At 48.5% G+C, this 25,117-nt stretch overlaps 1 protein-coding gene and 1 long non-coding RNA gene across 2 annotated transcripts in view; one reads left to right on the top strand and one right to left on the bottom strand.

The window, feature by feature from the left end:
* RBM19 (RNA binding motif protein 19) overlaps positions 1-1,952 on the top strand; it is a 107,989-nt gene extending 106,037 nt beyond the window's left edge. Inside the window, exon 25 of the mRNA XM_067550160.1 lies at positions 1,446-1,952. The gene's annotated coding sequence lies outside the window, so the exon portion shown is untranslated. The remainder of the gene's footprint in view (positions 1-1,445) is intronic.
* Positions 1,953-15,985: 14,033 nt separating this feature from the next.
* LOC137154561 (uncharacterized) lies at positions 15,986-21,235 on the bottom strand. The gene is made up of 3 exons (XR_010920236.1): positions 21,194-21,235; positions 19,230-19,451; positions 15,986-16,092 (listed from the first exon to the last, which is right to left on the bottom strand). It is a non-coding gene; the product is annotated as an uncharacterized lncRNA (long non-coding RNA).
* Between the last annotated feature and the right edge of the window lie 3,882 nt (positions 21,236-25,117).

Genomic DNA, 25,117 nt, shown 5'->3' on the forward strand with positions numbered 1-25,117 from the left:
TCCTCTCCTCTTCCCTACTGTCTCGGTCAGGTCAGTGTCATTCATGCAGCAGTTTCCCCTGGATTAACTCTAGGTTTATTACTGGGTTTGCTCACTGAGGATCCTTGGGCTCCATGCAACCAAACCCCTGCACGCGTGATCCTCCCCTTTGGGTGCAGTGGGACAACACAGGAACCTAACCGGGACTCCTACATCGCGCGCATCACAGGATCGGGGCCTGGGTCTTCCGTGACAGCCCAGTAGACCTTGGGTTTGTATCATGCGAGGCAAATTAAACTGCAGATCCATTGCTGGGTTTGTTCTTTTCTCCCGGGAACCAGGGAGATGATATGGGGTGGGCTAAGATGCCGTCGCCTAAAAGTGATTCTAAGAACGTAGCAAGGGGCTAAATGAGAAAATCCTGATTTGCCAGACACTGAAACAGGCCGAAGGCTCGTCTAGGATCAACTCCAGGAAGCCTTGATGTGGAGCTGTGCATTCTTCCACCAGTAGGTGTAATGGCATTGGGTCTTAGCGAGCCCAAGGAGAGACCCGTAGTGACAGGGACTGTCGTTACACTGCCATGCAGTTGTCTTCCTAGCCGCATGGAAAAGAACAGCGCAGGTTTCACTCACTTCATGCATCTGGGGTTTGAAAATGGAAAACGGGAAGTTTAAAAAAAGAAATCTGTGTTTAAACTGCTGTGTCTCGAGTCCCTTGCGAGAGGCAGCGGCTGCATTTGCATTCGATATAGGCGGGAGCGAGGGGATGAAAGCAGACAGGGTGGCTGAAGGCAAGAATGGTGGACTTAGTTAGAATTCAGCCGTTAGATCTTTCCTTTCTCTCTGATGGCTGAGTGTGATTGACACTTACAAATTACCCAGCCAAAAGTGTCGAGTCTTTGACCCCTGAGTAACATCTTCGGCAAGCCTGAGATTTGCCAGCATTTTGTCATCTAATTACTACAAATCCCTTGAAAATTCACTGGCTGGTGAATTTTTAATGCGGGGCAATTTCAATGTGATGCATTGCCCAGATGGGTACGCGCGTGTGCTCTTTCACTCCCTCCTCCTCCTCCTCTCTCATTCTCCCTCTCTACTCATTCCCTCTCCTTTTTTTCTCTCTCTCTCCTCCTCCTCCATCCCTTTTGCTTACCTTTGTTCCGAGTGTATTACAACTTTTCCCGAAAATCAGAGCACGGCAGTGTTCATGTTTACTGGGCATTTCACCTAGGGGTCCATGTCCTTGGGAACTTCACTTAAGGGGGTCTGTGTTTCTTTCCCCACACCAGAAAGGCTGGCTGCTTTCTGGTGCATTGGTCTGGTCACTTTGTCTGCCCCCACCTCCAGGCTGCTGGCACATCTACATGGACCAGCCGCTCCAGTGTGTGGCAGGAGATTCTGTCCTGCTTTCTAAATAGTGATGAAAGGAAGCAATGCTATATGATGTTGTTTTTTTCTGTTCAGGTCATCAGCTGATGGACACACAGATAGAGAGGGGCATCCATCCACTTCTGTATTCTGCAACCAAGAGGATTAAGCATCTCCCTGCTATGCCAGGCCTTCAAACTAGGGGACAATTCTTGCTTCGGACACAGATCTGGTAGCCCAAGACCCTTTAATCCCGAAAGAGAAATGCACCTTGAATCCACAGGTGGAAGACTTTTTCATCTGTGAGCAACACATGCCAATCAACGTGCACCTGTGGAACTCCTGTTAAATCAGAGATGGATTTGGGGCTAGAACATTAACTCCTTCACCTCCATGAGACACACGCCCGTCAGCACTGAAATCTGGGGAGCTGACCAATTAAACTGATAAGCTGCACTCCAAGGCAACATCGGTAATTTGCTTGTGTAACAGATTATTCCACCCGTTTGAATAATTTAAAAAACAACTGTGTACATTAAAAAAAAATTTTTTTAAGACTGTTACTAAAAACGTGAATCCGTTTTTATTTCTATTAACCACGACTGGATGTTTATCCTAGCCCACTGGAAAGGTGATAACATTAGTGTTCGTCTCTGTGCCTGTCATTTCTGTCCACACTTGCACCCAGCAGTGCCCCTGCCCTTCCCCGATTTCAAAGGAAAAGAGGCTTTTGCTTTTCAACCTGGGGTACTGGTTTGTACATATGTACACAGCTGATAAAGTATTTCGCTTCACCCTCTTCCCCTTTGGGAATTGCTGTCTTATGGCAAAACTGCTGTATTTAACAGAGGATGCAACAGATTACACGTGTGGGCTGCAAACGCTGGGGCTTTTCTCTTTATTTATATGTATGTTTTATAGCTGCATAGCTTAAAAAACCAGGCCCCTTCTTACTGGCTGCTCTGGTGATCTCTGCTATTGGCTAGATTTGCCTGGTTTCTCAAGGGAGTGGATGTGAGCCATCTCTAGGCACAGCGTCAGCTTGCTCACTGGGAAGTGCCTTAAGGCTTCCCTGGGAGGTTACATCTCAGGGCTGCCTACAGTGATTGTGGCGTTTGGGATGTGCTCACTGTTCATTCCCCCGTGTAGAGAAGGGGTTTCAGAAGTGCTCGGCTCTCTTTCAAGTCAATGGAAGTTTTATCGTGAGATCTCTGGGCAGCAGAGTTTGGCAGATGCACGGTGCCTTTGAAAATCCCGCTCTGAGCATCAAGTGGGAAGCGGCTGCAAGACACCAGGCGTGTCCCCGCCTTGAACGAGGTTACGGGCAAACGGGCCAGCTGGGTCAGACTCTGGTTCAGGAGATGGGAGCCCCACCACTGCCCCTTTCTCAGACTCAGGAAGCGTGGTTTCCTGCCCTCTTCTCTAGCTTAGATGAGGATGCGCTGGGGAGGCGTCAGTAACTCCTACAGCTGGTGTCTCAGGCTTTAAAATGAGACTTTTAAATGTGGCTTTGCTCCCATTGAAATCCATGGGATGAGGTAGGCCGACGCTGAGCAAGTGCTTTTGAAAATCCCACCCCACGTCTCTACTCAGACGTACTGTGGTACCTGAGAGAGAACCCTGGCATCTCAGCTGTAACTCCTGGGGCTTAGCGGATTAGCCACAGTCACGTAGAGGTCCTTTGCTTGTGGCACGAAATGGTTCAACTAGAGAGGAGCGTTACGCTTTGGTTAGCAACACTAGTCCAAGCGCCAGCACCAAAGAGTCAAGAAAATGAACCCCCCGGGAGTATGGTTGCAGCAGGAGATCCAGAGGTGGCGAAGACTTGGTGGGTATTTATCTAGGCTGAGATATTGTGTAATAATCTCTCTCACAGGAATTCCTTTGCTCTTCTCCAGCGTCGTTTGCTCCGTGAGCTGAAAGCATCAATGAACGTTCAAGAGCCCAGCGAGGGACAGTGTGATGGTTCCTAGGGACCCCTGGCTTTCAGGCACCTCGCTACCACCTGCCCTTAGCGGGAGGAAGCCTCGTCTGTGCCTGTTGGGTCAGCTCCATAGCCACAGGCAGCACAAACACTGTCCTGCCAGCCTACGCAGGCTCTGCTACCCCTCCGCAGTCTAGTGATAGGCACCCACCAGCCCCTGGACATGCTCTGAATTACCAGATCCCTTGTTCCCAAAGGAATGGTACACACCAGTTTACCTGTTACACTTTAAGACCTCACCTCCGCTTAACACACTGCACTGAATTTTTTTACAGAGAAAGCGAGCATAAGTTTATTTAACAAAGAGCAAAGATTCAGGGGATAGCAAGCAGAAATCTTGAGGTTTCCAATAAAATAAAATCATTACACGCCTGCTAGTCATTGTCATAAAAGCAAAAATTGATCGAAAATCCTTCCAGTGTATTACAGCCAGACTTGACTATGATCTTTTGTCCACAAAGCAAACCCACGGATAGCTTATTATTTTTGCATGAAAGGTACCATGTATCTCCTTGCATTCTCCTGATATATCAGACTGACTCCTTGAACTTAGTCATACCAGACACCCTCTTGCTGTGTGTTCCTTCCTGTAGATTTTATCGACTTTGTATTTCGATTAGCTTGTTGCTCCGTATGCAAATCGATTTCCATTGTATAACACACAATACACAATGGTCCTCCAGAGGGATAAGTGTCTCCTATCCCTTGGCTGAATGGAACCTGTTTACCATCTTCTGCTGACCTGTTTTCCGTACCTTGAGAACACAGTTTCCAGTGTTCATAGCTCTTTACATATTATCTTCACGTACATTTTACAACAATTATGCTGATCAGTGTGAAACCGGCTTTTAGTACAGACCTTACATGACACTTTTTGGTGAAGTAGCACGTAAATAAAAGTGATCCTTGGGTCGCAGACAATATATAAGGACTATTCCCATTTCACAGTGCATCCTTGCCAACTTCTACACAACCAGGTAAAAGCTTGAATCTGCAGTGTCCTGTTCTTAACCCTGACCTGGAGCTGAGCCTTTCAATTGTTCTAAGGAGCTTGTTGATATTACGGTGGTATTCATTGGTCTCAACTTTCAAAAGCGACTAGAAACTTGGATTGTCTCTATGGTTCAGTGCCTGACTTGAGAGCCATTAAAGAAACCTAGTTTTCAGAGTCCGGGTGTTCTAATCTCAATCTGTACTCTCTCCCCCAAAAATGGAGGCAGCCAAAGTCAGTCTGGAAAATTTAGGCCACTCTCTATTCAATAGATAGTACATACAGGCTATGTACACACTGATGGCGGCAAATCCACCGCTGTCCGATCGATTTTTTCCGGATCGATTGAGCGGCAGTGAAGACCCACTCAATCGATCCAGAAGTCGATCTATTAAAACCACCTCCAAAAAAGGCGTAGTGGAGACGATTCGCTAAAGGGAAGTAACGAAGTCAACAGTTGACTGCTGCTGAATTTTGCCGGCAGTGTAGATCTGCTCAGAATATAAGCACTGGTCATGGCATGGACATGGGTGGTTTTAAAGGAAAACGCCAGTGTGCTATAAAAAGTATATTTTATCAATATATTTTAGGGGTTTTAAAGAGTGTGTCATTAAAACCAGATTCAGATTCCCCAACCCCCACCCCCCCACGGCAAAAAAAGTCCAGAGGAAGCAATCCTCCCTGCAGGAAGTCCAGTCTGATGATGTCATTTGAGACAGGAATTGCAGATCAGTATTTGAATTAATGAGCGGAGGGTGATGTTAAAAATCATAAGGTGAGTCCTGCTGATGCTTTTGTAGCAGTTTAATTTAACCAGACATTTTCTAAAAAAAGTACTCTGATAATACCTGGCTTTTTCCTCATGCTGGGCTGTGTTTCCTGTGTGTCAACAGCATCATCTGATGGGAAAGTGGAGCTGATACCATCTATTTATGGAGTTATTGGAACCATAAGTGGTAAGTCTAGTTTTAAAAGTTGCATTTTTTTAATGTGTATCCCCTTATCTCGTAAGTATGGCTGGCCTAGGGATTGTTGTCATCGTTTTTTACTGCAGAAATTATAAATGTAGCAATCTGCCATCAGAATGTATCGATGTTTTTAAGAACACTAGGGCATGCTCAAGTTGCCTTGGGCAGTGTAGTTTAGAGGATCGCCATTCAAAGCTTTATCCTACAGCATGCCTGTAAGTTACGTCTAACCTGCTCTTTTAACAAATCAGCGCTTCTTCGTAGCTTTACACACACAATTCCATTCGGGCAACAGGGCAGGGTCCGAGGGACAGTTAGCGTCCCTTTGTTGGGACTCTGGACATGTAAATAGGGGGAGGAAACTTACCTGAAACAGATGGAAATGAAACTGAATTGCCATGAATATGGTGAATGTTGGTGTTACAGTGTTGCCAGCGGGATGGCCCAGCCCATTTTACCCCCCAGGCACTGCCCCTCCCTAGTGATTAGCTAAATGGGAGCAACTGTTCCTGCACAGGGGCACTGCGCTTAGTGTTTACTGAGACCTGCCCCCTTGTGACTGGGGCTGCCCCAGAGAGAGGGATAGGAGGTAATCATGAATGTATAGGGCAGAGGGGCCCCTGTGATCATGAATGGCCTGAGTCTACAAGACTATCTCCCCTTCAGATCTGGGCTCTCCTTGGCACTTTTACTGCCCTTGTCACCTTAGTATCTGAGCGGATTTATCCCCCCGTACCCGTATGAGATACAGCAGTATTGCCCCCAGGATGAACAACATGGATTAAGTGATGGGTCCAGGGTCACACAGGAAACCTGTGACTTAGCTGGGAATTGAACCTGGATCTCTTGAGTCCCACTCCCATTACTAGGCCAACCTACTTACTACATGGTCAACACCCTGATAAAGTACCTCCGCTACCATGTCTTGGATTAAGTGGGTCCCACTGTATTTAAATCACCTCTGGAAATAGTGCTGCTACAAAATCACCAGCTCCACGTCCTGTGCCCCTTTGTGTTACTTAGAGGTCTCCCAGCTCAGCAGAGAGCAGATCTGATCCTGCTTAGCTTGTGGAGTCTGCTTGACCTAGTGCAAGGTGAGTCGCTCAGCCATTCTCCTTCGAGGTGAGCACCAGTCATCCCTGATTCTCCCATCTTCTGCCCAACCACAGAGCGAGAGGCTCCAACTCTCTTGGGAGGGTGGCATTGCAAAGAGCCCTCTAGCCAGGCCATTGCACCTGCCCCAGGCAGGCAGAACTGGAGCGGAGATAAATACATCCAGAAGCAGGAGCAGAAACAGGCAAGCAAGCCAAAAGTGAATTTGCCCTTCCCCGCGTGCTATGGGTTGGGCAGCAAATGCAGAGACGGGTGGGCCAGTGAGAGGGTGATTTTTCACAGGCAGGAATTCAGATTGTGCTGTTTGGAGTGTCGAGAGTCCTTTGTGCAGAGTTTCTGAGTGTGTGGCATTAGATTGGGAGTGAGTGTGAAATTTTCAAAATCCCTCTGGATCTCACAAGGTAGGTGTGTCTCACTCTTACCCTGGGGGCAGGCTGTCGGATGGGAGGTGTATGGTTGATGAGGTTTTTTTTTCTCCTCCTTTCTATTTTTCTGAATGATAATTTTTCCCAATTTTTTGCCAGTAGGAATCACCCAGGCTTGTCCAGACAAAGCAAGGGCAGGGAGTTATGCAGGGAAGATAATTTCTATGGGACACATGCATTCTCACTTGTCATCTGTCTGCAGGAGGAGGAGGGGGTAGCAGGGGGAGAGAGAGAGAGAGATGGAGCAATCTAGTGAGAAATGTAACAATGAGAGCAAAAGCTGAGCCACATCAGTCAATAGCCACCTCGCTCCTTCCTGGGGGAGGGAACTACTGAAGGATCATGTTATACAGGGGGGTGTTGGATGCATTGAGTTTGGCAGACTCAGACAAATTGCCTGGGTGTGAGCTACAGATTTCTAATGCCCCATCACCAAGGTACCCAGGGGGTAAATGGTCTCGTAACAAGGCGCTGGGAGAATTCAATAGAACTGAGCTCCTCCTCGAAAGCTGCCCCTGCTGAGATTGGTGGGGAAGAAAGTGCAGGTGGGATGGCTGCCATCTTGGCCAAAGCAGTGGGGATTGAACCAGGGACCAAAGCGACAGCCTGAGCTGAAGAGGCAAGGTGCCCTAGCTGGGGCTTAGCAGACTCCTAACCGCTGTGGATTGAGCATGGAGGGGAACCCGTACCCCACCCTGGCCAGTGACACACTTCCCCATCGCTGCCTTCTCACGCGGATGCTGATCTCCGCCTCAGACTCCCTTATTCACGTCGGGTGGCTCCTGAGTGCTCCAGGGGTCTCCTTGATTCCAAAGGGGCCAGCGGGGAAATCTGGCCCTTGATGAGGGACTTCCCACCTCTATCCTGCCTGGGAGGTCACAGACTCCCCCGCCTTCCTTTTTCACCAGCACTGAACCAGACACAAGAGGAAAACCACCCACCCCGCTTTATGTAGCCGGGTATTAGAGAAGGTTGTGAAGGAAAGGGGCCTGTGTCATGTGACAGCACTTCTCAGCAAGATGGCCACCTTGTGCACCAGCCTCAGAAATGCCAGTGGCAACCACATCCTTTATGACACATAGTTTGTTCACCAGGCCAAAGGCTTCTTAGCATGTCATGTTCTCCTCTACAGGGCCGAACCATGAGGCCTGTCCAATAGTTAGGGCACCAGTCTGGGACTGCTTCAAATCCTTGCTCTGCCACAGATGTCCTCTGTGACCTTGGGCAAGTCACTTAGCCCCTCTGTGCCTCAGTTCCCCATCTGTACAAGGCCCCGCCTCACAGGTACATTACAGACTGTGAGGTGCTCGGAAACTGTGGCAATGCAGGCCACATAAGTATCTTACATTCTTACATAGGATGCATTTAATGCTAAGATTTCTCAGCATTCAGCCTGCCCCCTGCTGGAGAGACCAGGGCTGTGTGTTTGGCACATACTTACCTCCAACAAGGCATAGTGCCTGAGTTGGAAAGTCTGTGCCACACAAGCTCACCACCGCCTGCATAAACTCTGCCCGTCTGGGGGCAGGGAAGATGGACAAGGCTCCTTTACTCTTTGAAGGTCTTCCGCTAGCCCCAACTGCAGATGCTTGCTGCTGCCAGAAGTGCCTCCTTTTCCAGATCATTACTCATGGTTGTAACAGCCAGGCCTAAGGACCAAACTAGAGCCAGGCTCCATTGTGCTAGGCGCTGCGGAGACACAAGGTAGTGGTAGTCCCTGCCCCAAAGAGTGTGCATCTAAACGAGAGGTCAAATGGAGAGCCTGTACTTTCCCAGCAGCTATCTTCAGCCAAAGATTTCAGCTGCCTTGTCTCTTCCTCCTCCCCATCAGCACGTCCAAGGACTTTGAAGAAAGGAGATTGCACTGAGTGCTGAACTAAGCTTCTGCAATGCTTTGCGTTCCCAGATGTGGCTGTCCCTGGGAAAACATCTGCCTGAAAGGATGAGGACACTTAGCCACTGTATTTTAAACGGGGCATGGATGGATTTGGCCCTGGGTGTTACTTCCCGGGTTTTTTCTGGTTTATTTCCTTCAGTGATTGTTTCTAGAGGACCGGATCGGACTGTCCCAAAGACAATGAGGGGAGGGTTGGTTCTGAGCGGTATGACAGTTGCAGCTCCGCCTCCGCCACTGAATCTGAATCCTTCCCACCCAGCCACAAGTCACTGAGGGCACGAACAAGGCTCCGCCATCACTATCATGTTGTCTGCCAGCTTGGCTGCCTTGTTGTTTCTGTAACCTTTTTACAAGGATAGGTTGTTGGCTCATCGCTCAGCCCCCAATCTGGAGGGCCAGTGGGCTCCTTTTCTCCTGGTCCCTATCCTTTGACCTATCCGGCTTGGGTGACCCGACCAGAAATTTAAATTCCTGCCATCTTAACAGCCAGCGTCATTGGACCATGCCAGCCTTCTCACTGCATCCCAAGGATCTTACAGATCCTTGGCATTCAGCTCCGACATTGCGGACCTCTGCTGGAATAGGCTGGCTCGGGCGGTGACACGTGCTATGTTTTGTTAACATTAGCAGGGCTGGGCAAGAGCCAAAGGCGGCACTGCCACATCTCTGGCTGGTCCGTCTCACCAGGCAGCAGAGCCGCGGTTCTCCAGTTCCAGAGACAAATCCACCCCCAGCTTTAGCGAGAAGGGAGGCGACGGTGCCTTGTAACACCCTAGTCCGTTGCCAAGGCAGCGGCTGTGGCGTGTCACAGCCGGCATGAATTATTGCGGCAGCATATGCCCTAAGGCTTTCTCTGTAAAGCCCGGCCTGCCGTGCGGTGGGATCCAGGAGCGGGGCAGCCGTAAATCGCCCTCGGAGCTGGCACGTGGAAATGAAGCACAGCTCTGTCTTCCCTATCTTCAGGCTGCCAGGGTGAGCTCCTGCAGCGTCAGCAGGTAGTGCTGCATACTGAGCAGAGCGGGGGCGCTGACCTTCAACCTGCCACACTCCCTTATTCTCCTTCTCCTCCATTACCCACGCGCCTGTTTCCCCTCGTTCCGCTCTCTGCTTTTTCTTCTGCTCTCTCCCGCCCCTCCAACTTTTAGGAGTAAAAGGAAGTAATTTATCTGCCTTGAGCATTGCTCTGCAAGCCGCCTCCTCTCCGCCAAAGCCAAAATCTGCTCTCATTTTTTCAGTGGGATTTTATATGCTTCTATTGGGCTGGTTGGTTTGTTTTTTAACTTGAAATGGTAATGCCCCCATACTGTAAACCGCACCGGCTTTGTCTCGCAAAGAGATGCTAATTGACTGTAGTTTCGGCTCCAAGGTTGTTTTTGAGGGGCAGTTCGATCTAGGAACTGGGCTGGGATGCAGGAGAACAGGGTTCTATTCCCAGCCCTGCCACTGGCCTGCTGGATGTCCTTGGGTAAGTCACTTCCCTGCTCTGAACCTCAGTTTCCCCAACCACCCTTTGTTTCAGCTGTTTAGACTGTGTGCTTTTCATAGCACTCTGTGTCTGTACAGCACCTCTTACAATGGGCCCCTGTTTCAGATGAGACTTCTAGAAGCTACCGTAATTCAAATACATAAAAATAATAGGCTTTATGGAAAGTATATAAAATAAGCCGTTCTAGACTCTACTATGAAAATGTGCATGCAGGATTTTTAACGTCTTTGAAAGGAGAGGAGGGTGTGGGCTAATATGAGGTCGTGACCACACCCCGCCCCCTCCGCCCCAAGCCCACGGTGTGCGGATGGCATGCCAGAAGCTGAACATGAAACTGATTAGGCACTGAGCCTAATTCTCTTCTCTGTCACACCCATCTCCGGCCAGCACAGCATGTTTCCACTGATTTCGGTGGCGTTACTCCTGATCTACTTCAGAAATCCGGTGCTGTGTCTCATGAGCAGCACTGAAACCAGCCAGTTTCATTGCCCAGACTGCATTCAGTGCAAAAAAAAAAAAAAAGTAAATGTCTATGTTAAGTAAAGGGCCAAATTCTATTCAGGGTGTTGGAAAGCTAGTGTAACTCTATGGATATCAGCAGGTTTACTCTGAATTACACCGGTGTGCCGCTGATGGAAGAGTTTCACCCTAATTTAGATTTTAAAAATTATATCAATTGTAATTACCAAAAGTGTTGTCAGGAGCTCAGCGACGGACATTCCCTCTCATCAAGGGTTTTTATCTGGAGCGGGTGCCTTTTGAATGCATCTAGGTTTAAACAAACTGTGGCTTCTTTAAAATGATTTATAATTCAGGAAAGGGCCTTTGTTCTGTACACGCGGGAAATGGGTCAGGGCCATAAAAGTCGGTGAGTTCCCTGATTTATATGTTCTTTGAGTCGACGCGTCATTCTCCGCCCTGATTTCTCACTTCACCCTCATACTGCTCCCCAGGCTCTAGGGGAATTTCTCCCTCCCTCCTTCCCAGGTCTCTAAGAGGGGGTGAAGCAGCCAGGGCCTCCAGCACGGTTATTGTGGTGGAAGATCTCGGGGACTGAGTGATGGTGGGAGAAGGGTGACAGAACCTAGGCCGTGTTATTGGCAAGATGGGGCCTGGCTTCCTTTAGGGCAGGGAGCAGGGCTTCCGTTGACTTCAAAGGCCAAGGAGAGAGACTTCAGAGTTTCGTGGTGGTTGGCCCAGCAGCCTCCGGACAGTGTCCCTGTTCCAGAGAGCTGACAGTCTAAAGAGACAAGCCAAAGGGGGGCGGGGAAAGGGAGGATCATTCTTCCCCCTTTCACAGGGTCAGAGCGGAGGCCCAAAGAGTATCCGCGACTTGCCTCCGATAACCCAGCAGAGCGTGGGCTAGAATCACAACGCAACGCAGAACTTAGTCTTTAGCACCAGCCCGTCCTTCCTGTCTCCTGGGGCCCAAATGGCCAAAGCCGCCATGGACCCCCGCCCAGAAAACTGGCAGGGGCGTGGGCATGCCACGCTGGCCTCGCTTCTTCCCTTTATGAGCTGCGATGCGCCCGAATTCCTGTTTTCCACTCCCTCTCCAGTAACAGGCTGCCGAACCCCTTGGGCTGAAAGACTCTACATGGACCCAAGTTAATGCACTGTTAGTTCCTGCCTGGGCTGTCTGGCCACCCAGCAGGTGTGTTCTACCTGGGCAGGTAGCATCTGAGCGGTTGGACAGCACTGGGGCGCTTAAATGATGCTTTCCGCGTGGCAGCAATGATACGTTTACATCGTTTTTACCTTCTTTCCCCTTCTCCGCACTTTATATAGAAACTTAAAAAGGGGGTGGGGGCACCCTAAGGGCTTCAGGCAGCTCCCACCCCCTAAGACAAGAGGGCTTCACTCGGGGGGAGACACAGGAACTCAGGAGTGTGTCAGCAGATGCAGCACCTGCTAAGCCTTGGTGGTTTGTAGCGAGCTCCCCTGCTCAGTTCTTCTTCCTGGGGCTGTGCCTGGGGACAGGGTGAAGAAGCAACTGTCACCGCTGACTTTGTCCCTCTGGGTTCTGATGGACAGCGGGGACGACCAGATGGCAAAGACCTTCCTAGACACTTGGGCCCAGATCCTGCCAGGTATTTAGGAGCCTTATTTCCACTGGAATCAAGGGGAGTTAGGCTCCTAAATACCCTCAGACGATCTACGCTTTAGTCCTTTGCCCCCCTCCAAGTCTGTGACTGAAGCAAGAGGCTGTTGTGGGGAGTAGGGGAAAGTTCAGGGGCGGAAGTGTCTTTCTGCCCCATTCTTAGAGCATCCAAGTCACTGCAGTACCAGGGCAACCCGGGGAGCAGAGCAGGAGGCTGCAGAAATCCAGCACTGGCAGCAGCGTGTGGGCGCAGTCCTGGAGCAGTAAGACGGGTTGCAGGCCAGCTGACGGTGGCAGAGGTTGCTAAGGAAAGCAGGACTTAGGGCAGGAGGGAGGTAGCGGGAAGGGCTGGGTTGGAGACCAGGACTGGAATGGCGGGGGCGCTCCCTGGCCTGGAGTCACGGTGGTTCAGCAAGGTCAGGCCTGAGAGCCATCGGCAGAGCAGGGCGTGGGGAGGCCAGCACGGGGGTCGCTGGGGACTGCAGACTGGCACCGAGGCGTGTCAGCAGAAATATGTGGGGTGGAGTCCGGGACTGAACGAGCAGGGTCCAGACGGCGGTGCCGTGGCCCAGCGGCATGCGGGCAGTTGGCACAGATCTTGCCACCCATTGCCTAGAGCCCTCCCCGCCTTCCCAACCCCTAAGACCTCCCCAGCTGGTTTCTTGCTTGTTTTGTTTTTCACGCTCAAGTCCCCAGCGCGCAGGCCGGGGTGAAATGAAAGGGCAATAACCCCCTTGGGAAATTCCTCAGCCAGCCTGGGCCCACGCCCCTTCCTCCCCTCCAAGGCCTGGCTCTAGCCCCTGGTAACTAGCCCGGCAGCCGGTGTGACAAGGACCGAGTGTCCCTGCTTGTTAGACTTCGCCGAGTGGCAGAGAGTGAGATAGCGAGAGGAAAAGGACGTGTCAAATCAATCACATTTAAACAAAAGCCTCTCTGGCCCAAGGGTCCTTTTAAAAGCTGCTTATTTAATTAAAAGTCCCATTTTCCATATTTATGGCCCTTATTCAGTTAAATATTAACCGCCTGGGCCAAGGCTGGTTTATTCTTTGGGAAGAGAAGAGTTGGGGGGGTCATTACTGCCGCCTGGATTTATCAGCTAGCCTGCCAGACAGCTGGATCCATGAGGACCCGCGCTCGCCACAAACGCACCCATGCGGCTGGGACGGCCGAGGCAGCGGGGGGTGGGGCAGGCCTAGAGGTCGGCTTGGAAGGTCCGCGTGGCTATCGGGGAGCTTGGGAGGGTTGGTCACGGGAATGTGGTGAGAAGATGGGGCCAGGAGGAAGGGGAAAGCAGGTGTTTGGCCCAATCCCATGTGTAGCGGGTGGGGAGGGACCCACGGAAGGAGGAACTAGCAGGCATCAGTTGGTCTAAGCTGGCCCCAGACCCTGGTTTGTCACCCTGGGAGGGGTGGGCGGAGATGCCCAGTCACACTTTGTGGGAGTGAGAGGCCCAGCGTAGTGAAGGAGGGTAGAACCAAGATGATTTGGGGCAGCCCACGGGAAGGATTGTATTGGGAGGAGGTTCTTGCACTAGGCAGATCACTGGGCACAGACAGCCTGCCCTAGAAGGAGCTGTCATCCCATGCCTAGCTGCGGAAACTGCACCCCTCCGAGACCCAGTCAGCGAAGGATTATCTACCCAGCTGTCTCCAGCTGATCCTTGGTTTTGAGAGGGGTGGGTGGCGAGGCGGCTGTCCTGGCCGTTGCAGCCCAGTGGACTACTGACTCAAAGCACAGAGCTGACTGTGCTGTGTGGCGTGTTCCTGGGACTCTGCCGCGGGGGCAAGGTTAGACCTGACAGACGCCGCCTCCTGCCTTTGGTTTCGGGGGCGCATCTTTCTCATTGAGGCGACGGGCCTGTTTTACGAGAGGGTGACGGGACTGAGTCGGGGTCAGATGGCGCTGAGGGAGAACACTGCTCAGCTAACAGATTGCTCCAACAGTGATGGGTGGATCATTATAATAACCTTCTCTCCATGCTGTCGGGACAGTACCCCCAAGTGCCTTCCTACTGAGCATGATCAGCTCAGGCCCCCTAGGGCTGAGACAAACAAACCTTAAGTGAAGAGGTCTACAGACCCGGAAGCAAAGTCCCAGTCTGGGACCCGGCCTATTAAAAGTTTTCTCAAGTTGGAGTGAAAAAAATCGTCCGCCAACTGGCATAGCGATGCTGGCCAAAGCCCTAGTGTAGATACAGTTATATCGGCAAAACGGTCCTTTTGCCAGCATGGTTTATTTAATCTGGGGAGCTGGTACAAACTATACTGCGAAAAGAACTCTTCCAACGGACAAGCTGCATCACCACCTGGAAAGTTTGCCAGTAGGACTATACCGAGGAGTCCAAACCAGTTCCTCTAAGCTACATGCTGAAAGTCAGACCCCAAATCAGTGATAGAGGTGAGATGAGAAATCAGGTGTTCTAATCTAGGTTAGAGTTCTGGACCAGACTCCCTTTACTTAAGCCACAAACCTTTTTTTCCCCTCCTTTTTCCTTTCACTCTGCCATCTTTTTTTTTTTTTTTTTTTTGCAGCTTCAGCAACAAGAATGCTGACTTTGTTACTAAACAAAGAAGAATTTTCACCCTGGAGGGGGAAACTCATTAACTTTGCAGTAGTGCCACAGGTGATTTTGAAACGTAATCATCTTTTTTGCCAACCTCTACACCTTGCGACTGTTGGCAAAAAATAGTAGTATTTCCACTGAGACTCAAATTCAGACACCCGCCCCAATGTTCCTTAGTTGCATGTGAAAAACTGGCCGAGCCTGGCCAGGTCGCTGGTGTGTTTTTAAGAGAAGAAGGCCCAAATCTGTGCAAAGCTGTGTTCCATACCTACGCGAAGAAGTTAAGCAACGTGCCCCTGTCTAAAGTATTGAACGACGTTTGAAAAAAGGTGAGAGACAGCGTCTTGTGTGTTGGGCACTAGACTAAAATGCAGGAATAGAGGGGGTTGGAAATTTTTTGACAAAACATTTCTCCACCCAAAAATGCCAATTAATTCAAATTGAAACTTTTTTTTCGCAGGAAAGCATCGGTTTTGATGAGTTTCTCATTTGGTTAAAAAAAAAAAAAAAAGGGGGGGGGGGGGAGACCAAAATAGTCAAAATGAAAACTTCAGTGTTTTGATTTTAAATGACTGTTTAAAAATTTAAATTAATTCATGGTTTAAAATAAGAATGGTAATAAAGGTCAAAAATTGAAATGAAATGTTTCTAAATGATCAGAACAAAACATTTAGATTGATCCCAACTGGAGAGGAGGTTTGGGGGAAGGGGAGTTCTTATTTTTTGTGTTCTTTCATATTTTTGGATGAGCAGTTTATGAAATTTTTTGCGATTTTGACTTTTCATCCTGATTCATGACAGGATTTTTTTGTTCTTAAGCTCCAAATTTTTCCCATTTCCTACCCAGCTCTGCTCAGGAGACCTCAGGTCTAGCACTGTCTCTGCTACTAATCTGCTGTGAGAGCTTGCATGAGTCACTTTCCTGTTATCCCTCCCCCAGCCTGCCTGTCTTCGCTGTTTGATTGTAAGCTCTTGAGGACAGCGACTGTCTCTTCCTCTGTGTTTGTACAGGGACCAGCACTGGTTGGGGTCTCTGGGTGCCACCATACTGCACATTGTGATTAATTATAATTAACAATGAGTTTGAATTCAACTTAAACACAATTTACTGATTTTGAATTCAGTGGCAGGAACCTGACACCCAGTTTGCATCTGGATCCAAGTGGCAGGGGTATTTCTGGCTGGAGATTTTGGTTCTGGTCTGTAGCATTCCTCCTGGTTGAGAAGAGACAGGACTCAGCTGTCATGAGAATAAAGGGGGGGCTGGCAGACACAGACAGCCCCTGTGGTTGTCCTTGAATGACTAATGTAGTCTGTGCTGTCTCATTTCACCCACATAAGGACGTCTTGAGTCCAGCCATGGACTAAATATTATCTTTATTTTATTTGTATTGCAGTAGCATCTAGAGGCTATAATCTGGTCCCTATTGTGGTAGGTGCTGCACATACATAATGAAAAGATGGTCCTGGCCTTCTAGAGTTTCGGCTTACAGGCCTAAGTGTAAACAGGTGTGTGACTGGCTGCTGCCTACTGCTACAGGGTCTATGTCCTAGGCCTTGTCTACATTAGCAAATCTTTTGTCACTCGGGGGTGTGAAAAAAACACACCCCATAGCGACATACATTTTGCCGGCATAATCGCTGCTCGTTTAGGTGGTTTTATTATGTTGGCAGGAGAGCTCTCTCCTGTTGACATAACGCAGCTACACAAGCGCTCTCACAGCGGCACAGCTGTGCCGGTCCAGCTGTGTTGCTGTAAGGTTTAAGTGTAGACTAGCCCTTATGTTCGGATGTAGTCAGGGATGTAGGATCCAGTGTAGTGAATGGCGTTTGGTCCAGTCTGCATTGAGAGCCAGACTAATTCTGAAACCGCATTAGCTGGAAGCACTTTAAACCCAAATTCCAAGTCATTTTTCAGATCTGGTTCAAAGATCAGTGTAGACAGAACCTTAATGGGAAATGCTTTGATGCCAGAAACTCTAATGAATGCCTTTTGGCCTAGTTCATACCAACAGGCTTCAGATTTTCTTGTGGGAAGGCATCAACGGTCATAAGTATTCTGCCTTTCCCATGCTCTTTATTGGTTAATCCCAGTGGTTCCACAGCCCCAAATTTAAATGTCCAGTGGATTGTAATTAACCAGGCCTTGCACTTTTTTCTGCAAGGCAGTATTTGTAATCACAAGCAGCCCAGCAGCAAGGTTAAGGGGTGACTTAATCACAGTATATAAATACCTAGCAAATATTTGATAGTGGGCTCTTCCATCTAGCAAAGACCTAACACGATCCAATGTCTGGAAATTCAAACTGGAAAAAAGATGTACATTTTTAACAGTGAGACTCATTAACCACTGGAGCAATTTACCAAAGCTTGTAGTGAATTCTCCATCACTAGCCATTTTTAAGTCAAGATTGGCAACCAAAATGATTAGGGGTATGGAATAGCTTCCATATGAGGAGAGGTTAAAAAGACTGGGACTGTTTATTTTAGAAAAGGGACAACTAAAGGGGGATATTATAAAGGTCTATAAAATCATGAACGGTGTGGAGAAAATGAATAGGGAGGTGTTATTTACCATTTCAGGTAACACAAGAACCAGGAGCCACCCAATGAAATTAATAGGCAGCAGGTTTAAAACTAACATGAGGAAGTACTTCTTCACACAATGCACAGTCAACCTGTGGAACTCCTTGCCAGGAGATGTTGTGCAGGCCAAAAGTGTAAGTGGGTTCAAAAAGAATTAGAGAAGTTCATAGATGATAGGTCCATCAATGGCTATTAGCCAAGATGGTCATGGGGCTGTGACTTCCAGAAGCTGGGACTGGGCGACAGGGGTTGGATCACTCAATAATTTCCCTGTTCTGTTCTTTCCCTCTGAAGCATCTGGCACTGGCCACTGTCGGAAGACAGGCTACTGGATTAGCGGGACCATTGGTCTAACCCAGTATGGCCATTCTTATGTTCTCATACTGGATTTTTTTTTTTTAAGTATATACTCTAGTTCTAACAGGAATTAATTTGGGGAAGTCCAATGGCCAATGTTGTACAGGAGGTCAGACCAGATGGTCAGAATGGTCCCTTCTGACCTTGGAACCTATGAATCTATAAAGGCATCTTCTGTAATCAGCTTTGTCTCCAATATCCATGAGCACAGAGGGGTGGTCCCTGGAGTGCAGCCAGCAGCGGTCCCGTGAATACTGATACGTAGAGTATAAGACTGTTGGGGCTGGAGCCATCTTTTATTATGCGTGTGTACAGTGCCTAGCACAATGGGCGGCTCCCCGACTGCTGACTCTGGATGCTAGTGCAATACTCCACGGACTCCCTAGTTACTCACCGGCTATCTACAGCCCCATGAAGTGCCAACATTAGCACTGAAGTAACAGCCAGAGCTAGGCAAAGGTGTGGGAAGAGGCGCGTCGAGGGGAGGAGATCAGAGATGCCTCGAGCTCCCGGCCGAACCACAGGGGGTGGTTTTGTGGGGAGAACACGCTAGCTGCTTTTGCCATTCCCCTGCAGAAAAGGGGGGAGGGGGCAGCTTCTGAACTCTTGCGGCTCCCCCCTGTTCTGCATCTGTCATACAAGGGGCGCCACGATCCAAATGTCATGTCGCGTGACACAGCCCCACCGGGGGCTGGGGGAGGAGACAGGAGGGTGGGTGAAAGCGCCTCCCACACCAACCCATCGCGGGCAGAAATCTATGTCTCATTTTCATATCTAGCAAACCAAAATGACACAGACCACACAGCCGAGCCCCACCGGGGACCTGTGCCGGGGGGGGGGCGAGTAATGAAATCGAGCTAGTCATTTTCTCCTGGGAGGCACGGGGTGGGGGAGGCGCCGGGGCGGGTGGGGGGGGAAGGCGAGCGCGAGCGAAAACTGCGGGGATGGTGGAGAAAGAGAGAGAGAGACACCAGGTTATCAGAGAAGTGTGAAGACAATAATGCAATCTGACATTTCTGAAATGAGCCCCCCTGGTTGCCCTGGCAACGGCTCACGTGGGAACAGTTCCCGGGAGACGGCGCCGAGATGTACTATAAATGATGTTTGATTAGAATTTAAATCATTTAGGCGGAGAGAAGATAGGCCTTTTGTCAGCAAGGGAACCTCTGGGGGGGTCAGCTGCCGAGCAGCTGGGCTCGAGTGTATTAGCCCCGGCCGTGTGTTTCGCCAAGGATGGGGTGAAAGGTCACCCGGCGGGTTGATTACTTTTGCCCTCTCTTCCTGCAAGTTTACAGTAACCTTTCCAGCCAGACAAAGTGGGATTTGGAGGCCAAAGCAAACACTGTGCAGTCGGGGGGGGGGGGCAGTGTCACTTTGGTAATGGAACTGGATTCTCAAAATCGATATACTTGGAGACATTGATCCGGATCGCCAGCTGCCTGTACATCAGCAGAGATCCGGTTTCACTCCCCTTTACACTGGCTGAGGATCTGGATTGACTTCCTTTGGTGTGGGATTGCAAACGTGCCTCTTGTTTAAAATAACAGGGAGATTTCATAAGTCAACTTTCTCAGTCTTTAAAGTTTTCCGAAGGAGCCAGGTATGTTCTCCCGAGAGGTGTAGTGTTACTCCTGGAAGAGAAGAGACAGGGTGGGGTTGGCGTGGATATAAAGAGGACGGGTCTTCATTCAGGCAGCTGTACACAGAGAAGCGCCTGTGGTTCTCGCTGCCTCTCCAGCTCCTAGCGTGTGCTGCCAAGTCCTGGCCTTGTCACAGAAGGAACCGCTGAATTTGAGAGAGCTTTGCATGCTGCCTCCCCCCCATCCCAGCTGCATCTTCTATAGCCATGGGATCAGCTGACTCAGCAGGAGACGAGGTGGGGTGAACCAGTAGATGAGCAGGCTGTCCTAATAGGCCTGCTAGTTCCTGCAAAGTTTAAGCTTTCTGTTGAAAACAAACAAACCAGCAAACTTCTGAATGTGACCCAACGCAGCAGCGCTGTCAGCTTAAGTGTACAGGCCGACACAAACAGTATGTTTAACAGAGATGTGAAAGGCCTTGTGGTGTTCACTCTGAAGTCTAATGAGCTCACCCATCAACATTGCTTACTATTGCATTGTTGATCATTTTAGCTGACACACCTCCCATACATCCCCAGCCCGGGCAGAGGATTCTCCGGAATGTGAGAAATGAGATGGGCAATGCAAGGCAGATGAAATAAGAAACCACCTGAATTTTTGCCTTGAACTTAAAACCCACCTGGAACTATCTTCCATCCCCCCACTTTGTAGTTTTGAAAAAAGTGAAGTAATTTCTTTCAAAACAATATTTTATTTCTGCTCCCTGTTTCATTTTGGGGCTCGGACTGGGACCAGAGAGAGACGTGCTGGGGCTGGGAGGCTGTTCTTGCAGGCTCTGTAGCCTGAAATAAAGAAGGAAATATTAGAAATGTTGCAAGAGATTTCTATCCTGTTTGATAGGAATGGGGTGGGGTCATCAGGTGGCCTGAATCCCTCCCATCCTGGCTGCAAACCTGTAGTTTAACAGCTTGACATAGCCCAGCTCCTATGGAATTACTAATTCTGTCTCCCTGACAAGGGAAACTTTTCTTTGCAGTGCAACATTTCAAGGCTGAAGGAACTTGGAGGATACAAAGCGGGACACCTTCAGGCCTTGGGAACCAGCCTAAGCAACTAATCCAGAGTTGCCATGTGTTGTGTCTTCTGTCCCGTTGTACAAAATCTTCACACTCTGATGTTGGGAGGTTGCCGAGACTCTCAGGAATGCAAAAGATTGGCTGGGAAGTGTCATATTTTGGGTAAGATCCAAACCCATATTGATCCGGCAATGTGTCTGACCCTTTGGAGTCAGGAGAACTTTTTGGTAAAGAGCAGAGAGTTGTAAATTTTTGGTAAAGAGCAGAGAGCTGATTGGGAGCCAGAGACTAAAATGCAGTAAAGGGGGCTGTGTATTTTTGGTTTGGGCTTCTTGATAACCAGTGTGGGGAATCAGAAGCACGGTTCGTGGCTGTTTGGGGAGTTTAACTTCAGTGTTACCCACCAGCGCGGAGAGAAGCTGCTCTCCTTTTCCAGCCTGCCCTGACCTTGGCATTTTCAGGTGGCTACCATAGGCACAGAGGATCACAGCCTGTTTCCCAAACAGGCTCTGAGTAGCACATACATTTTGACATCCGAGAACCAGGGTGTTGATAAAGGTGAAGCGCCAACCTTGCATTGTTTAGGATCTTTAATGTAAAGTTTTTAGGTTCGGTGAATTTTTAGAACTTGCTTTTCATCTTCCTGAAAATACCACTTGATCATGAAATTAGAGCTAAGCTAATAAGTCTCAACAAACACTGATCTAATGAATTTACCTTCCGTTCTGGCTTGTGGAGTGTCCATGAGCGATTCACAATGTCCTCAAAAGTATGCATAATTTGACTGTGTTCAACAATGATCTTTCCAGACTGTTTTTAACCACATAGCTTGAGTGGGAATATTAGAGCTCCACACTGCGTTTCTTAATTGTGATTTGGCCAGCAAGTCACCTGGTGCAGCTCTGTCTCCTGATTGGATAAGCATGCAATCACTGCTGAGGCCACTACTCATGAATGCAAATTTAAAATTCCTCATGCACATGACTTGGAAGTTCATTTTCTGCTGCTGTGTTGCCCAGCAAAACTCAACCACTGGAATATGCCCAGAAAATGAACATGAAGAGAAGCTGAATGTGACTGAAGCGAATCCATTTATTAAATAAGACAGATTTCAAATCTCCAAACCCGACATGTCTATGTCCAGTGCAGACAATGTTTTCAAAGATGGGTTCAAAGATTCAGTCCCAATGCATATCTTACTATTTTTAAACAGAGAAAATATACAGCAGCCTTTTTATAGATGGATGGCTGCAAAGGGAGATTAATGTAGGAAATGGGTCCTGATAGGTGGCATTTATGAGATACCTGAAGCAAATTGAATCCTTTTCGGTCATCGGATTCTTTGGTAAATATTGTGTTCTATGCAGCAGTCCCATAAATGCAGAAATCTTGGCATTCAATTACGCTGCACATGCCTAAATAGTTTATTTTTTACATCCACACACGGGGGGTGCGTGCAAATATTGTGTTCTTTACATTTGCATATGTAGCAAACAGTAATAGAGAGAGACATTATTTATGCATGTGCTTTATATGTGAATGCATATATTTGCATAAGCGACACGTACATAAATACTGGATTTTATGCGTGCACATATACAAGCACAGATAAACTTACATGTACGCAAACATACATGTCAGGCCTTCATTCCATATTTCTTTAAGTCAATGGGAATTTGAGGGGGAAGGATGAAAGGGGAATAGAGGCTCCATTGACGCATAGAAAAAGCCTAATTGTAACTACAGTAGAACCTCAGAGTTAAAGAACACCAAAGTTAATGAACTAACCAGTCAACCACACATCTCATTTGGAATCAGAAATCCACAATCAGGCAGCAGCAGCCAAAAAATAAAAAAAGCAAATACAGCACAGTACTGTGTTAAATGTAAACTACTAAAAAATAACGGGAAAGCAGCATTTTTCTTCTGCATAGTTATGTTTCAAAGCTGTATTAAGTCAATGTAAACTTTTGAAAGAGCAAGCATCACATTTTGTTCAGTTTCAGAGTTACGAACAACCTCCATTCCCATGGTGTTCGTCTCTCTGCGTTTCTGCTATGGCTAAGTATGCTGTTGAGTAGCCTACACACTACAAGGTAATATATAAAGTCACCACTGCCTCATTGCATGGGGATAATAAGGAAAGGCTGCACAGTTATGTCAGAAGTACAGAGTATTTATAACATGGATTTGTGGCCTATGTAACAAAGTGATAGTCATTCATCAAACGCACATGCATGCAGGCTGTGAATTTCAGGGACCTTCTGGGGTGGGACCCCTGATGCCTGTTACGTTTTCTGCAAATACATCATAATGAATGCGAATACCTCATAATGAACATAGCGAGAGACTCAAATCCAAATTGTTTAGTGGAAAACCTGAGCAACAGGTACCAATGCTTTTGTTGCACTAATTGAAGAGGTCAATATCCTTTTAACAGGGTGGGATCTGGATTTAGGAAAGCTCTGCTGTTGTTGCATATGAATGATGTATGGGGTTGGAAGCTAGGAAGTGCCTTTGTTATGACAGATCTGTCTTTTTCCCCAGCAGTCTCCTACTGCAGTCTCCCTTTCAGAGCTCTGGAAGATCAGTCTTATAACCAGTTTATAGCGTTATTTTAATTACAAAGGCTTCTTCGGCTTCTCTGTATTTTTTTTCCTGAGGTGAATGTCCTGTACTTCAAGAATGAAACGTATCAGGGAGTATGGCAGCAGAGAGCTATCTAGATGCCTGGAGAATTGTCTGCAGCCAGAAGAGATGGTCCCACACTGTAACATTTGGGTCTGGGTTGGATTTTATGCTCCAGTCTCTTCTCCCAGGGGAAGCACTGAATGCCCACCTGACTGCATAGCGGCGACAGCCCTATCCTTCCTGGCTGTATGCAAAGTAAAATTCTGCCTGTGGTGCAAAGCCATGTCCAGGAGGGGAAAACTTCCAACCGGACAATGAATCCCAGAGAGGTGGGATGAGGCCCCAGAGAGGGAAGAGAATGAGGTGCAGAGCACTGCAAAACTCTCTGAAAATGGGAATACTGCCCACTTTGCCATGTTACGGGGAACAAGACTTGGTCAGAAACTGCCACTGGATCTCCAGCCTCATTCTACAGGCAGTGGGAATTCAGAGTGTTGGGAAAGAAGCATCTGAACTTTTGGGTGGGTGCATATCTGAGCCAAACCCTGAGCCTTTCCGGTCCATGCATTGTTACACACATGTTGCTGGTTGAATCTTTCAGCCATGTGTTGTAAAAGCAAGTGCAACCTTCAAAGGTGAAAAGCTCGTGCATGAAGCCATGACCTGTTGCCTGCTTGCGTTCACATGGTTATAGGGACAATAAAAATGATTCCCATATCCTCTCTCTGCCACTAACCCACCTACTCTACAAAAATCCAGTGCAGTCTCAGCCAGTAGGGTATCCATCCCATTCTCAGCTGGTAAGACACCCATACTGTTCACATTGCCAGTACCCATCCCACTCTCTATCATCATGGTCCTGTCTCATTCCCTCAGCTGGTACCCATCCCATTCTCTCTTACTGGACTTCAGTCATTTTTTGACACCCACGTTTCCTGATGTGTTCTGCGTTAGATTCCTAATCCAGCCAGTAGGAGAGACCTGCTATAATAATGGGATGGAGTCACTGTGGATTTACACACGCGTTGCTAAGGGTGAGGCAGCAGGGTCCAACAGGTGGAACACTGAACTGGGAGTCAGGAGATCAGAAGCTCCTGTCTCAGCCAGCTCCTGTCTCTGGCATGGCCGGCACCCGCCCCAAAGGCATCATGTGCAGATACAGCTCAAAGCCACTCTGTTCCCATGGCGCGAGGGGAAAAGGCACCGATCAATTCTCCCTGAGAAATTGCTTGACACTTCCATGTACAGATTCCCCTTGATGATGTTTGAAAACAACCCCTTGATTTCCCACCCCCCCAAATCAAACAATTTCCTTCCTTAGTGAATAAGGGTTAATCACATGCAGCTTGCCCTGCAGCTGAATGGGACCAAAGTTAATCGGAATATTTTAATCATTGCCATGTGCGCTGCTCATTATGGTGATTTTCTTTTGTGGCCGCCTGTGTGGGGTTTTTTTCACCCCCTTGGTGAGTAATACAATCTACTGTTTTGATTCCTACATTTCCCTTGGGATCCAAAGGAAAAACGCCTCACCCCATAACAAGGGAACATAAGCAGACTATCCCCTAGTCCCAAAGGGGCTGCCATCATTCAAGGCAGATAAAAGATGATACCCCCCCTCTCTGCAGCAGCTATCACAGAGTAATGTTGTAGGAGAGATGGGCAAGCAGAGGAGAATTAACGCATCCTCCCACCACTCTGTTGGCCTAGAGGCTACCTCCAAAGACAGCCACTTTCCAAAGCTACATCTCTAAAATGCTGCTATCTAAACTACCGGGGGCAGGGTCCATAGTGAGGGCAGCCGACTCAGCTCTGACACGCAAGGAGAGGTAGCTCGACACGAATGCTTGCTGACTACCGGCAAACAGCATCTCTCTCTTGCCACAGCCTGCATCACTGTAGTGTCTGCTTGCCTCCTCGGGATTTTATCCTGGTGATACCCCTGTGAAGTCGGGCAGTTTTGTTGACTCCATTTTACAGATGGGGAACCAAGACACAGAGAGTCTAGGG

The sequence above is a fragment of the Emydura macquarii genome, unplaced genomic scaffold (assembly GCF_026122565.2).
Source record: "Emydura macquarii macquarii isolate MOO-44397 ecotype Brisbane River unplaced genomic scaffold, CSIRO-AGI_Emac_v2 contig_1254, whole genome shotgun sequence".
Lineage (NCBI taxonomy): Eukaryota > Metazoa > Chordata > Testudines > Chelidae > Emydura > Emydura macquarii.